The sequence below is a fragment of the Lepidochelys kempii genome, chromosome 8, assembly GCF_965140265.1.
Source record: "Lepidochelys kempii isolate rLepKem1 chromosome 8, rLepKem1.hap2, whole genome shotgun sequence".
Taxonomy (NCBI): domain Eukaryota; kingdom Metazoa; phylum Chordata; order Testudines; family Cheloniidae; genus Lepidochelys; species Lepidochelys kempii.
Window position 1 is genome coordinate 93,391,612 of NC_133263.1, and position 16,025 is coordinate 93,407,636.

Below are 16,025 nucleotides of genomic sequence, written 5' to 3' on the forward strand. Positions count from 1 at the left end.
TCCTCTGATACTTCACATAGCACTCTTTACAATTAATGACAGCAATGTGTGTGTAGTGTGTATGTCAGGCCTGACAGAAGTGATAGAACAATGGGCTCTCGGGCACTGAGGGGCTCTGAATTTTGCAAAGCCAAAGATGTATCCAGACAGATTGACTAGGTTAGTACAATGAAGCAATGAGATGATATTGGTCAACATGATAGGCAGTGGTCTCTGCATTATAGCAGCCTAACTGTTGTCAAGTTTTAATGGCTATAGAATAGTGTTAGAGTTAAGTTACAATCTAGGCATGATCTACAATAGCAGTGTCCTGTCCAATCAGCAAACAAAGTTTTAGAACATGGATGCTCTTAATTGACATTTATCTAGCACAGTTATCTAGTGTTGTTGTGGTCTACTCTAAGTGACCTCTGTAGTGCCATACCATTTCCTGGGTCCAGATGCAGGTGCATCCACAATTACTTACAGCTTGTAGGTCATTTGCAGAGGACTTTGCATCTCTGAAGGTGGGATTAGTTCTGATAGAGCCTCCCCCATTATTTTCCCTTCCTGTACTTGCTTTTTAGTGTGTGTGGATGTGTTTGCCTAAATTCCCTCTTCCTGCTGCATACCTCTTGGTCTATTTTTATAAATGCAAATATTGTTGAATTGATCTAACCAAACTGAACTTGTAGCCTTGTTAAAAGAACCATGAGGAAGTCATGGAACACCTGCATAGCTTCTTTACTGAACAGAACCTTACGGTTTTCATAATGATATTACCTATGTTTGCTTCCGAGCTTTCTGAAACCATCCTTGCAGGCAGTACAGTGCACCAAGCAGTTACATTTTGAATTGACAAGTTAATGCATAGCTTCTTGCTGAAACTGCAGGCCAGCAGTGAATGTTGTACACTAGACCGATAGTTTTAATTGAGGCTAAACATTCAAATATATTTTCCAGTGCGAGTCTCAGACCTCCGAGACCAAAGGAAGAGTTGGGGGATTGGACTGGGGGCCGGGGGCAGGCAGTAATTGTCCAGAGAAATTCATGTTACTTTTGCCATTAAGGTAATTGATTACTTTTCAAGATGACATTTCTCAGAAGTGCTCCATTACCCTTAACAGTAGTCTAAGAAAATGAAAATCCATTACTTTAACAATCATAGCGGTGCTGTATATTCACGTTGCTCTTAGAGCAGGGTGACATGCATTGTGTGCATGTCTCCACAAGAGAGAGAGTGGTATTTCTGCATGATGCCTCTAACTGATGACATCAGATCCAGTAATTTAACACTGCCACAAAAATGGCTGATACTAACCCAGTCAAGTGATGCAGGCCAACTGGTATGTGTTGACTAATGCTAGCTAGTTGAGTCAAGTACACACTGAAGTTCAGCCTTGGCATAAGCAGACACTTTGCCATTTTAGACAATGACTGGATGTCTGTGCAGGTATTTCTAACATCGCTAGAGTTATGTACCACAGAGTGGTGTAGACGGTGGAATGGTTCAATGTAAATTCCAGTGCTGGTGGATATTGAGGGAGGCTCCTTTTTATCTTACATGGTCTTGCTCTTCCTGTTAGTTTGCCCACTTCCATGCTGCTAGATAAGTTACATTATTTAGCATGCCCACTTAGTGCAAGATCAGTGCAAATGACACTACTTTGGCACTTACACCCAATGTGCAATTTACATAATCATTTTATACTCTTACTGAGTTTGGCCTGGAGACTCTGAGAGTTGTGCCCAATTACTCCAGGCTAAATTTGGCCATTAGCACATAAAGTCTTGGCTCCATAAGAATATGTGGACACAACACTTTCTTCCTGAGTCCATCTCTAACATGACAAATACTTGCAATGGCTTTGTAGCCATGTTGGTCCCAGGATAAGAGAATCTCTTTCACCAGCAGAAGCTGGTCCAATAAAGATTTTACCTCATCTACCTTGTACCTCTCATGAAAAATATTAGTCTCTGAGGTGAAGCAGAAGAACCACCCACCAACGCAACAGAGGTTAAGGAGAGCCTTTGGGGCCCAGCTAGCCCCGCCCTGTTTTACCTGCAGCCAATGCCAGGCCTTGAGGGGAGAGAAAAGGAGGGAGCCTGGCTCAGTTTTGGGCTGACTGGTGAAGAGGTAGGCACTAGTTGCCTCCCTGCCTTAAGGAAGCATCATTAGTCTGCCAGCTGAGGCAGCCACCAGGGACCAAGCAGTGTCTTCCTGGCCAAAGGAGATGGAGAAAGAGGCTTAGGAGCACCCAGCCTGAGAGGAACCTGGATGATCAAAGCACACCAAACTTACAGCTGCCCCATCTGGAGGAACCTGGGACCGCAGCGGTATGCCACCCAGGGTCCACGAAGGGGCACAACTAAGAAGTCACCAAACTAAAGGGGTAACAGTAGGAAGTAGCCCAGAGCAGTGAATGTAGACTCCCTACTGGGAGGACCCCTATCCAGGGGTGACTTACACAGGGCCTGTCAAAGTTCCTCCCCCACTCTGAACTCTAGGGTACAGATGTGGGGACCTGCATGAAAAACCTCCTAAGCTTATCTTTACCAGTTTAGGTCAAAACTTCCCCAAGGTACAAAATATTCCACCCGTTGTCCTTGGATTGGCCGCTACCACCACCAAACTAATACTGGTTACTGGGGAAGAGCTGTTTGGATGCGTCCTTCCCCCCAAAATACTTCCCAAAACCTTGCACCCCACTTCCTGGACCAGGTTTGGTAAAAAGCCTCACCAATTTGCCTAGGTGACTACAGACCCAGACCCTTGGATCTTAAGAACAATGAACAATCCTCCCAACACTTGCACCCCCCCTTTCCTGGGAAATGTTGAATAAAAAGCCTCACCAATTTGCATAGGTGACCACAGACCCAAACCCTTGGATCTGAGAACAATGAAAAAGCATTCAGTTTTCTTACAAGAAGACTTTTAATAAAAATAGAAGTAAATAGAAATAAAGAAATTCCCCCTGTAAAATCAGGATGGTAGATATCTTACAGGGTAATTAGATTCAAAAACATAGAGAACCCCTCTAGCCAAAACCTTAAGTTACAAAAAAGATACACAGACAGAAATGGTTATTCTATTCAGCACAATCCTTTTCTCAGCCATTTAAAGAAATCATAATCTAACACATACCTACCTAGATTACTTATTAAAAGTTCTAAGACTCCATTCCTGGTCTATCCCCGGCAGAAACCAGCATATAGACAGACAGACAGACCCTTTGTTTCTCTCCCTCCTCCCAGCTTTTGAAAGTATCTTGTCTCCTCATTGGTCATTTTGGTCAGGTGCCAGCGAGGTTACCTTTAGCTTCTTAACCCTTTACAGGTGAGAGGAGCTTTCCCCTGGCCAGGAGGGATTTCAAAGGGGTTTACCCTTCCCTTTATATTTATGACAGGGCCCTAGGCTGGGACCTACTGGAGTGGGTGGGCCTGGGTCCCCCTACCACCCTGCCTTAAAGACTAAGGCACTTTGATGACCGAAGCAGGGGCAGGAAGACAGGTACTCCAATCGCTACGCTGACTGGTCTGCCGAGGCGACCCCCACCCCCCATTAGTCTATGATTTGTGAGGAAGTACCAATGGTCGTTAGCCTCAAAAGCTTGGCTCTGGATCTAAACTTTTCCAACATTTAGATCTAGAGTTTTAGTTCAGTACCATCTCTAATACAAAGTCACTTCTCATAAAGTAGAGAAATGCACTGGAGTGAATCTTCAGCATGGTGCGGGGGGAAAGGGAGACTCCTACTGACCTTAATGGCAGTAACTTTGGAAAGTAGTTCGTGACAGTTCTTGGGGGGGGGGGACACCTTTGCTAGTGAAAAGCCAGGACTTGCTAGAGCAACTGACTTGCAAAGGTGAATCTGTGGCTGGAGTCATCAGAGAAATAGAGAAACATCTTAACAGGCAATTGGTGGGAGATTTTGGAGGGTGACACACCTGTAGAGAAAGTGATAAGCTTAAGGGGAACATTGTGCCTGCTAATGGAAGTGGGAAGTGCAGTATACCGGGATTATCGCTGAAGCATACACTCCTTTTTACAGGGCTCTTGCTTTTATATTCAAATTACCTGATAGAATGCTGACTAATGTAGTTGCTGGACTTACTCTTTTTTCCATGGCATGGAACTAGCAAGAGATCTTTTTCATCCCACACCTTCCACTGTATTAATTTTGAAATAGATTCCGGGAGACAGCCCCTCCATCTTTTGCCCCTCTTTGACATTTAAATGTATATATTTTTTTAGAGGTTGAAAAAGCTGTCTTATGCAGATTGCAATTCACAGTGGCTAATGAGGAGGGGTTACTGTCATTGTGCTGGTCCTACATCTTGATACAGTTTTTATAATGAGAGAGGATAAGTATAATGACAAACTCTATTGCTCCATTCACTGTCAAGAATGAAGGATGCTTTTAAGCTGGGCATTAGTCTGAAAAAGCCCAGTAACTAAAATTGGTAAATTTAGGAAAAATCCCCATATTTTTCTTGTCATAATCTTTTCCTGCCAGTGCTGTGCTCTGTCGGAATTATGTTCCCATCGTGTGCTTCACCTTGAATACAGCATTAGCGGGTATGTCTACACAGCACACTTCTATTGTCATCATGTAGTGTGCTTACCCGCAAAGTCCCCCTAGCGTGGGTATAAATAGCGGTGTAGCTAGAGAAGCAGGGCTTAGGTGAGTAAAGACCTACCTGAAGGGTGTAGGTATGGATGTGAGTATGTATCCTTCATGGCTGTCTACTCACCCAAGCTGTGCCTGCCTGGCTACACTGCTGTTTTAGCAGCGTAATGTCTTGCTGCCACCCCACTGCTAGAGTTTTTCCCCATCTCAGGAAAGAAGTCCAGCAGTAGGAAAAGGCTCCAGCAGCTCCCTGCAGCTGGAAACCTTCCCTGCCACTGGGAAAGATTCCGCTGGTGGGGAGATGCTGAAACCTTTCCCTGCTGCCACAGTCTTCATTGACAGGTGCATGCAACTTGCTTTTCACTGCAGCACATAGCTATGTGTACACTGCATGCTGCTGACTCTGGTGTGTAGTGTAGCTGAAGCTGGAGAGTAGAAATGTGAGGGGCAGGGGTTAACTACTGCATTGCCAGTAGGCTGTGTCTAGGAGAGCGGGGGTGGTAATGGGGAGGCGCGGAGGAAATAGGGGGCAAGTGATGATATTTCCCTCTGCTTTTTTATCTGTGAAATTTCAGGTGCTGATTTCTTTTTTCTATCACAAAACTGTCTCTCTGAATTTCCCAGGCTAAGGCATCTGGGGGGTTGGAATGCAGTCTGACAGGTAGAAACTGAAAGCAGCAGCATGTCTTAGTGATGCTTTGTCAGCTGTGAGTAACAAAATAAATTTGTTCTGAAAATCATAGTGCAGGATAACTTCCCTTCCTGCCCCATCTCATATAAAACCTGTTCCATTTTGGTTTAGATACACATTTTCTATTTATTTTTCAGACTGATGAATAATAGCAATTGATTTTCACCCACTCCTTAATTCCAGGTCACCATTGTACCGATGTGGGTAATTGGGATGGCGGTAAGGTCACTTGTCTACCTTCTTTTTTTTAAAACTGATCTGTGAATCTTTTTTCCTTAGGGCTATTCAAGAGTGGTGCCACCCAGTGTCAACTGGAGGGTTTCTGCTGCCCTGGGCAAACTTGACAATGTGTGCCATTTACAGGTAGGCTTGGCAGAATGCAAATTTTAGTTTTTTAATTATAATGGAGAATATTGATGTTTTTAAGTATTTTCTTGTATTGATTTAAATTTTCAGTTGTGGTAGACATTGAGAGCCAATATATTATGGTTTTATAACTATTAAGACACAATATTAACATCACAACTCCAAAATATTCAAAGTAAATATCCTTCAACCAAACTCTTAAGTTCTCCAGCAACATTTTTCTTACTTTGCCAAGCTGCACATTTGGATGATCATCGATGGAAATATTTTTGTCACTTTGTGCATATAGTGAAATTGATGTTTCCCAACATTTGCCAACAAAAATCGAATCCTTCCAAGCCTGCTAATAGGACATTTTCATGCACCATGTATTTTGCTTCCTTAGACAATTGCCTGATTTGCCAGAGTTGCAAATCCAGCTTAGGTGCCACAAGCGACTTTGCCTCTGGATCCCATCAGAGGCCAGATTTGAATGTGAGTGGTTGTTCTGTGGTCACCATATCACTAGCCTGACTCATGTTTATGGCTTGCAAAGATCTCCAGGTTTAACACAGATGACTAACTGCACTAATTAAAAAACACCAACAACAAAACTGAAGTATTTGTAGTACTATGTCTTAATCAACAACTTATATTGACAAATAAGATAGAGATATATTGACAAATAAGAGACAGAGAGATACTATATGATATGTAGTGGTTAGGCAGAACTGGGGAGCCATCACTCTAATGCAGTGACCCCTACATTCCACATAATAGCAGCATAGCCTCTGTGTAGGTCATGCATAATCTTTGCCTTTTGGGGGCAGTAGTAATAAATTCCTGTTATCTCAGACATTTATTCTAGCAATCTCAGATGTGGCAGGAACTGGCGAAGGGAATTGTAAGCCATCCAGGGTCAATTATTTGACCTGAAGTATTCTGTATCTATATGTTAGAGAATAACTGAAAATACTTGTTTAATTTACGTGGAATTTGTTTTAGGAATGTTAATTTTAGGGAATAACCACTATGTAGGTCTATGCATTGTGATAGAACATAAACATGTTAGTACTGTTATGTACATTGCTGTTTTACATGTATCTGCATAACTGCCTCTGTTGGATATTTATTGGGCTAAAGCATGGATATACATTAATGTCATATTTCAGTAATGTATTGCCAGAAGAATTGTCACCTTCTTAATACCCTCTGAATACCCATTCCTTCTATTTCTGCTTCTCTTTCCTCCTAAACCTCTGAACAAATGGGTCAGAATCACTACAGGGCTAAACTGCCTTTATTATGTAGCTTTTATTTACCATTTAATAAAATCCTTAAATTTTAAATCAAACAGTTGAGGAATAATAAAACAAAATATTAGATCTTCATACTCCCAACTTCCATATAAATGAGCCGCTGCTAAGATTCTAATTATAGTCACATTTCATACCTCTGTCGGCAATTGAAAAGAGGGGGAAAACACAATTAAATCCAGGCAGGTGATTTTACTTTCACTAAATAGGGACCATTACAATTTTTTAATATTATTAATGTTGAAATGCTTCCACCCCAGGAGTAATAAACATCCAGATAAAGGAAATATTTGACTTGCTTGCCAGGACCATGAATACTCTCATTAGCATATCATAATGCTAATGCATTTAGCATGTGAATTTAATGCTAAATGCATTGACATTTGCTGTCAGAAACCCCAGACCTGCTAGAGTCAAGGGGTTAGCACAAATTAAGAATTGCAGACTTGCCACTGTTTTCTTAGCTTGGTGTTACAAGTCCTACTTTCATTATTCAAGCTTTCTCCATGAGCAACAGTATTTTTTGTAATAGCCTTTTTTTAATTTTTCAAATGCAGACCAGTTATTCTGCTAACGTTTTCTACCATGATAACACCTGCCAAGAGTCTGCACTGTCAAGTCATATAAGCTAATGTAATGCAATACAGTCTGAAGGATGAGTTACATAAAAATACGTGGCTATCCTATTTAGTTAATTGACTGACATTACAAAAACATCTCTGTAATTGGCAAGTATGATTAAAAGTGAGTGAGTGTGAGCTTTTACCTTGTTTTTGCTGTTCCTTATAAAAAGTGTAGCTCATTTTGGAAGGTGGCAACAATAGAGAAGATGGACTGTTGGTGGAATGTGGGAACTCAGAGTCTGCCTTATTATTCAGTTTGGAATGTGGCAGATACTTTAATAACAGAGGTTAGAATTACCTAATCCTGCAAAGACATGGATTTACCTTTATGTGCAGTAAGTAGTTGTATTGAAGTCAATGGCAGTATTGACAGTGTGTAAAGTTGTTTCAGTATTAGGGTATTGAGCTGTGATTCCCCTCAACCTTCTTTCAAAAAATATTTATTTAGCTTCGAAGTTTCTTTAAGCACAGTTCAATAGAAATCAGTTGTACTTGGATGAACTGGTTTATGACGATTAACACTTGTAAATTTCTCTTTCGTCGGGGGGAGAGGGAAGCTCAGACGAACGGCTTGGGCCAGCCGCACACAATGTCCTGTTTTTTCCCTTTGGGGAAACATGGTCATTCTATAAGAGGACATCTAATCCACTCTATGCTGAGACAGGACTAAATGTCCTTAGACCATCCCTGACAGATGTTCATCTAACCTGTCCTTAAAAACCTCTAGTGACAAGGATTCCACAACCTCCTTAGGCAACCTGTTCCAGTACTTAACTACCCTTATACTTGGAAAGATGTCCAACCTAAATCTCCCTTGATGCAGATTGTCGATTAGTACTTGTTCTACCTTCAGTGGAGATGATGAATAATTAATCATCATCCTCTATAACAATGTTTAACATATTTGAAGACTGTTACCCTATCTCCTTCCCCACCTTCAGTCTTCTAGACGAATCATGCCAAAATCTTTCAACCGTTCCTCATAGATTGTGTTTTCTAAATCTTATTATGGCGGCTCTCTTCTGGACTTTTTCCACTTTGTCTACATCTATCTGTCGGAGCGCGGACTATCGTTCAGGAGTTCCTGGCTTCCAGTCCTGAGCTCTGATCACACCCCTTTAAGTAGTCCTTAATTGTCAATATCTCACTTGGAACATAAAATAAGAAAGCTAAAAAAGGTTAGAACCATATCCCAGGATTCAGGTGATATCTGAAAACACTTGAACTCTATTCACTTTATACTGTCACCAGAAACCCTAAAGATCAACATGATGTCCCTGTGATTCACAGTTACTTAGCTTTAATTCTTCAGTACACAGTTCTGAGATCATGTATGCAACCATGGTTTTCAGTGTGCATTAAGCACTAATTTGAGTCCATAGCTGAAAGTAAACTAGGGATGCTCTTTTTGCTTTTTAAAGCATGATGTGATTTATTTTTTAATGTTTAAAGCATTTTTAACAACTGCTTTGAAGAATACAGCTCCGCAAAAATGCCACAGACTCCTAACACTAGACTGTAAATATCCCACCATATACTTGGAGGACAGTATTATCAACTAAGATATTCCAACATATTCAGTATGAAAAACAGTCTAAAGTAGTCAGAGGAATTTCCATAAATTTATCCTATTGAACTGGCTGGCTAATCAGTTCTACTGTGCATGCTACCTGATATACTGTTAATATGCTTGTGGGCTGACCCATATCAGAAACAACACATAAGTAGACTCTAGGCAGAGTCTGATCTTTGATCATTCTTCTATTTATATTAAATTGGGTTCAAAATGGCATTTTAGCAAGGGAAAAATAGAATTAAAAATATATCCACATCGGGTAGAAAATCATCAGAAAGCATCCACCTTTAAAATGTACCTTGACTTTGGCTTTTGTTTCATTTAATTTTAGATGAATAAACTGATGAGAAATAGAAATTGTATTCTGAAGTTGGCTGTGTTCTACATTTTCTCTGTCTCATAAATCTGGACAAGAGACAACTCTGATCTGAAGCGCAGCTCTTGTTCCGTTATGCTGCATTTTGAGATTTAGCATAAATTAGGGATCTTAAACTGTGTTCCTGGGTGTGAAATGTACTTATGGAAGCTTTAGAAAGGTTCTGTGAACTCAGTTCTTCTGTTTGTATTACCGAAGTCCAGAATGATAACCAAGGAAGTACCCTCCTGCCTCCTAGTAAGTGTAGTCAGCGTTATGATGACAATGTGTAGTAAAAGCAAGGGTAGGTGTTAATATCAGTATGGAGTTTGACAAAGGGCTTGGAGGAAGGGCAGCAAGAAGAGCGAGTTGTGACTGATGGCAAAGACTTGAACAGGAAGATGGATGTGGACAGGGAAAGACAGAGAAATGAGTGAGTGAGGGAGCACTGAGAGGAATGGCAGGTAGAGGAAAGATTGAATGGCTCAGTGAGAGGTTTGAAGAAGTGGGGGAGAGAAATAAGTTGATCAGTTAAAAGGAAATATAAGCAGGCAATACTGGAAAACCTATTTGGGACAGGGGTGGGAGTGACAGACAAACTAGAAGCAGAGTGAGTGAGAGTGGGGAGCAATCCTGCACTCACAGAGGGATGAAATAAATGGCCTAATATGTTCCCTCTACTACTAATAATCTCTGTGATTGCATGAACATGGAGAATGAACTGGCCTGTTCATTCTAGCAATGATATTTTCAGGTCAAGCCTGAGGCCCATGACTGCGATGGTGTGGGGCATCTCGTAGTATGGCTATCCATGCAGGTACCTGTCTTTTAAACTGAAGCTTTTACTTCCTGCTGGGTCAACAGTTTCAAAGAGCACAAAATGAAGTTGAAAAAAAATGCCATATGTCTCAGGAGTAAGTGTATGCAGTGTGGTTGTGGCTGTGTTGGTCCCAGGATATTAGAGAGACAAGGTGGGTAAGTGTGATGGGGCGTCTGCCCCACACTGGCCTGTGGGGCTTAATGGAGCCCTAGGAGGCTACGCAGAAAGCAGCCAATAGGAAAGGTGCTGTGAGGAGCAGCTAATCATGCCCTGGCAGGCTCATATAAGAAGGGCTGAAGGGCAAAGCAGAGTTCAGTAGCTGATTGGAGCTTGAGGGGAGAAGCCCAGGCTCTTAGTATGAGGCAGGAGCGCCAGCACCTGGGACAGAGCAGTGCTGCAAGCAGGGACCGGGGGAGCTAGAGAGAGCTCTTGGCTAGCTGCTAGGGCCTGCAGATTGAGGCCCTGAGGTAAGGGCAGAAGAGGGTATTGGAGATGCATGGGAAGATGCATGGGACAATGGACTGCAGTTGCCACTGAGGGAGTGGCTGGAGAGAGATTGCAGGTCCCCCGGAAGGGGGGAACAGAGATTGTGGCACAACTGGGAGGGCAATATCACTGAAGAGGATGCCGCAGTCCTGGGAGTGTGCAGGTCTTGGAACAAAAGTGACGTTGGTGAGGCACCACCAGAGGAGGGGGCCCTGGCGAGCAGAGCTAATCCCCGGGATAGCCAGCAAGAGGCGCCACAGTGGTAAGTTGTACCCCAGCGCAGCAAGGTAATATCTTTTCTTGGACCAACATCTGTTGGTGAAAGAGACAAGCTTTCACGTTTTTTAACCAACCTGTTTTCTGAATATATAAAAGTACTTCCAGTACAATATAAGCCCAGACAACTGTTTTCAATGGATAGGATTGGGCCCTACATAAATACTCCTTGGTGTTTGAGGTTTTGCTGCATGTGTAAGCTGTCAGCCATCAGTATCACAATAGGAAAAATCCATTTCTCAGCACAAGTAAATTGTCGACTCTGTTTATAAAACATAAGTATATATTTATGAACTGTGCAAATGTGTATATATTTTAATGGTATCAAGTAGCAGTGCTATAATGGTCATTTTCTTTTCCTGTTATAACAACTGCACATATCCTTAAATAGGTTTATAAATGTCTGTTACGTTAATATTTTTGGATGAAACTTGGCCTCAGCCCCAATGCACATTTTGTAGATGAAATTTTATCAAATATGTTAGCTCCCTTTTTAGTTAATGACAAAGATGAATGTTATTTTAGGCCTTTGGGGATGCTCTTATTTTTCACTTCTCCAGCTGAAAACTTGTTTAATTATTCACAGTCATGTCGGTGCCGCAGTTGTCATGTATTAAAAATACATGTTGATCAAATAATTGAGCCTTCTACAGAAGAAGCATATTCCATTTTTATAGCTACAGCAGATATCCTAAAATTGCATTCACCTTATCTGCATTTGTATTTTATCAAATTGATAAGAAAAAAGCTTAATTTTCTGGGACATCACCTAATGGCTGCTTGAACTGCTCCATCAATGAGTAGTGTGCCAACTTTTAAGAGTGATCAAGTGATTAGTGATAAAAAAGAATGGGGACTCAGATCGCCTAGTATTCATGGCTCAGTTACTTCAGCTCCATTGACTTCAGTGGGACTATGAGCAGCGAGTAAAGTGAAGCATGTGCACAGATCTTTGTAGGATCAGAAGTTTAGCTACTGTCTGTCCTTGGGCAAATCGTGTAACCTTTATGAACTGCAGTTTTCACATTTGTAAAATAGAAATGTTGGTACTTACTTGCAGAGCAGAACCTCCTGGGGATGTTGTGAGGCTTGCTATCTATAAAGCACTTTGTGATCCTCCATTGAATGGTACTATACAAGTATTGTAAGTACAATGATTATTAATAAGAATGCAACTGTTACATTTGAATTTAAACTAACCAAACAAAAAAGCCAAGATAGGTCTGAAGAGTGTTCTAGAAAGACTGTAAACTCAGGGCTGTCACCAGAGTAGCAAGCTTGCATCCTGACTTCAGAAAGAAACACTTCGATCATGCCTGTCACTGAAGTAGTAGAGGCTCAAAACACATTTGCTAACATATAAACTTTATGCAAAAAATGCATTGTGGTTTTGCAAACTCTTTGCTTAAAGTGCCAGGAGGTCTCTTTGTTATTTAAAACCATATTAACCAATTTAATCCACATACGCTCCTTAAAGAGGTTTTTTTCCTATTAATTGAGTTCTTCTGAGGCATAACTTAGCCAAAGTGTATTGTTTACAGATGGTTGACACCACTTAATCAGATACAGCAGTGGAATATTTAATTTATGAAAGAACAACAATGCGGATGTGTGGGGACTTCAAAGTAAACAGAAGGGCAAGTTCCATTTACTTGAAATGAAGTTAAGCCAGGAGAATGTTAGAATCACATCTAGAAGGAAAGGAAACTCCTCAAGGTTGCCTTAGTCTATTTTGTTTTGTGTCAGATACAGTCAAATCACTATCCACTGATGAATTGGCTCAGAACAGATCTTTTACATGTCCATTTTACCTCAGTAGTACACATTCTTATGTCATGGGTCTCTCCTGGCTACATAGCCCATGGAACAAACTAGTAAAGAGAATTCTGAACCTGTTCTCCCCCACACACACTCAAGAAAATGCCTCAAGGTTCTAAATAGTAATGTTCAAGAAACTTTATGAAGTTGACGGTCCAGAGCATTCCAGTGCCTCCCATATTGGAGTCTTGTGGTTGGAGAACATGATTTAAAGGTCAGGGCTCCCATATTTATTTCTTGCTCTACTCGACCCCTGCCAAAATCAGAGTGCTCCCAGAGGCCTGGGAAAAATCTCTAAGGAAGAACCCTGCTGCAGTGTTCCATTTTAAATGATCATTTGTTCAGTTTGAAGCACAGAGCAATGAATTAAGGATTGAGGCAACACCGAATGAATACAGTTAGTACTAAGTGGGGAAAATAGGATCTGACAAATATAAAAAGATGACTGGACTGTACCATCATTACTGTGTTCTAAGTAGGACTCAAAGAGGGAGAGTGAATGTTAAGGGACAATGTTAAAGGGTTTTTTAAAGTCCTTTTTTCCTTGTTTTTATCCTGTTGTTGTTGTTTGTTTAAATCTTGATATTTGCTTTTTTACCTTTTTCTGAATAAACAACAACATCATAAGGTACGAAGGGCTTATTCATAATGAACAATATCTCAGCGAAACATAAGAAAAAGGAGTAGTGATCAGTTTTATACAGTATTTACTCACTTGAACACACAACCAAAGTTGAAGCTGGACCGGCTCTCGTGGTCGACATGAAATAGTGTCTCATCTGTCTTACCGTATCATGATGATAACGTGAGATGGTGATGTAATATAAAGTGACAGAATAGTTGTAATGATGTGATATAGCGGCATGTTCATCGTTTATGTTCAGCTCCTAGATGGATCTGATTTGTATTCAAGACAAAATACACAGTGGCAAGCCTAGCAAAGTCTGCTGGACTGACTACTGTGTTCATATATGGAACTCTGGGGTTTTTCCTGATGTTCTGGTATGTACTGTGTACCTCGGACCCCAGGAAAGCTCTGGAGTACAAGTGATTTGAAAAGAGTAGCCAATCCAGCAGAAAGAAAAGGAGTACTTGTCTCTAAGGTGCCACAAATCCTCCTTTTCTTTTTGCGAATACAGACTAACACGGCTGCTACTCTCAATCCAGCAGAGACTCCACAAAGGATGTGGTGGTAGATAAGCCAAGTTAGAGGACCACTTACTCAAACTGTGTTCAGTATTTGCATTGATTTGGGGTTGGTAAGTACTTCTTCAACATCTGTTTGGCCATATCTATGAAGATTAAACCGCTTCCTCATGGCCACAGCTGGTCATGTAAATCCTAGTTTGAGGTACAGCAGCAAGTGGTGGGGTGCGTGTCTCCATACCGTACACCCTTTCTGGGGATAACTCTACCTCTCTGGTCTCTCTTGCTTTTAATCCAGCACGTTGCACAGGCACAAATTTCACTAAAAACCTGCTGTGTATGGATTTACCCTTGTATGGGAGAGGGGGTGAGCAAAGAGAGGTCCTATATATTAACTGTTGACTTATTAGAGGTTTGGCTTATTCGGATCATTTCTTCTCCTTGGCCTGCCACCTTGATGTGGTGGAGGAGCCCTGCCCTGATCGCAGAAAAATGCCAGAAAAGAAAGGAAGGACAACTGTCACACAGCAATCGTGGCCTAACCCTGTCTTCCAACACCACCTGCAGTGTCTGCCAATGAGCCTGTGGCTCAAGGATTGGACTCCTCAGTCACCAAAGGACCCATGAAAAATAAAACCTGTGAAAGAGATTATCCTCGACCTCAAGGGATCGCCGACTATTCATACCATGTACATACTTCTTGAAACTTGCATCCCATGCTGTGGTGTGCCATTCAGGTTGATTCAGTGCTCATCATTGTCCAGTCTGTGATCAGCATTAACTAGGTCTATGATCTGCGTTGAGGTAGAACGTATGAAATCCGATGTGCAATCCCTTGTGACATAGATGTAGTGATCTACATTTTAAATGTCTGTTGGTCTCAACACCTACAATGTGCTGTGGAAAATGACACCTTAAACAAATAGATTTCTAAACAGGATGGGGGTGGGGGAACGGAAGAGAGGAATAAGAGTTGTGCTGTTACTGGACTTGTGGAAATAGTGAACCCATTAAAAATGAAGTGAATGGCACAGAGCTAGTCGCCAGCCGATGAGCTGAGGGAAAGAAGTGTGCAGTGGTGGTTGGATATGTAAAGCACTTTGAATTTATACTTGCGGGGGGCGGGGGAGGGCTATGGAAATGGGGGAATGCATCTTGCACTGAATACTTTATCTTCTGTTTTTGCTTTCCTTTCCTGTGTGTCAGATGATGGCAATCAGAACTAGTATTATAATGTGTTGATTTGAGTTGAGGGTGCAAAAGCTCTAAGATATTTTTCTTCTTCAAATTGAATCTGAACTCAGGTCTGTATATTGTAACGCATGAGCTATTGTTCCGAGAATTGCTTTCCTTATCGGATAGAATGTCTGTCCTGCTCACCCAAGTACCTGACTGTTGGATTTGAACTCTTGTGAACCCCAAATACTACTACATGTGAATAAATGTTGCAGAATCACATCCTAAATTACATATTTCATTCTCTACTCTGCCACTTAACTAAAGCCCAAGCTAGGTGAATAGACCCACAAAGGCCAATGGTTATTTTCATCCTCTGCAGGAATGTCAGACTTTCACAAGTGTATGTGATTGTTGCCCTCTAATGGTTAGTTCATACAGGGTAAAAGCCCTAGTGTTAGTCTATCTAATAACAGGGATTCTCTGTTTGTATCAATGCTAGAGGTATGTGTTTTGCAGCAGAAGGTCCTGAGGATTTTTCCTAATGTCAAATGTGTTTGGTTTAGCCAGGGATCTTAGCCTACATATACAACCATGGATTTGTGAAAATGTTGTGATTGCTTCTTGAAGAATTTAGAAAATATGGCAACCATGCAATAAATATGTATTTTTAAACAGCTTTAAAATTAAAAATCCCACTAATAAAATAACGGACATATATGATTTTGATTTTGTTGGAGGAACCACAGATCAAAATATTGTTCCCTGCATACTGATGGTAATTACTT

General features: G+C 41.2%; 1 protein-coding gene across 1 annotated transcript in view; it reads left to right on the top strand.

Moving 5' to 3' along the window:
* DAB1 (DAB adaptor protein 1) overlaps window positions 1-16,025 on the top strand; it is a 758,910-nt gene that overhangs the window by 40,731 nt on the left and 702,154 nt on the right. Inside the window, exon 2 of the mRNA XM_073357552.1 lies at window positions 5,580-5,663. The gene's annotated coding sequence lies outside the window, so the exon portion shown is untranslated. The remainder of the gene's footprint in view (window positions 1-5,579; window positions 5,664-16,025) is intronic.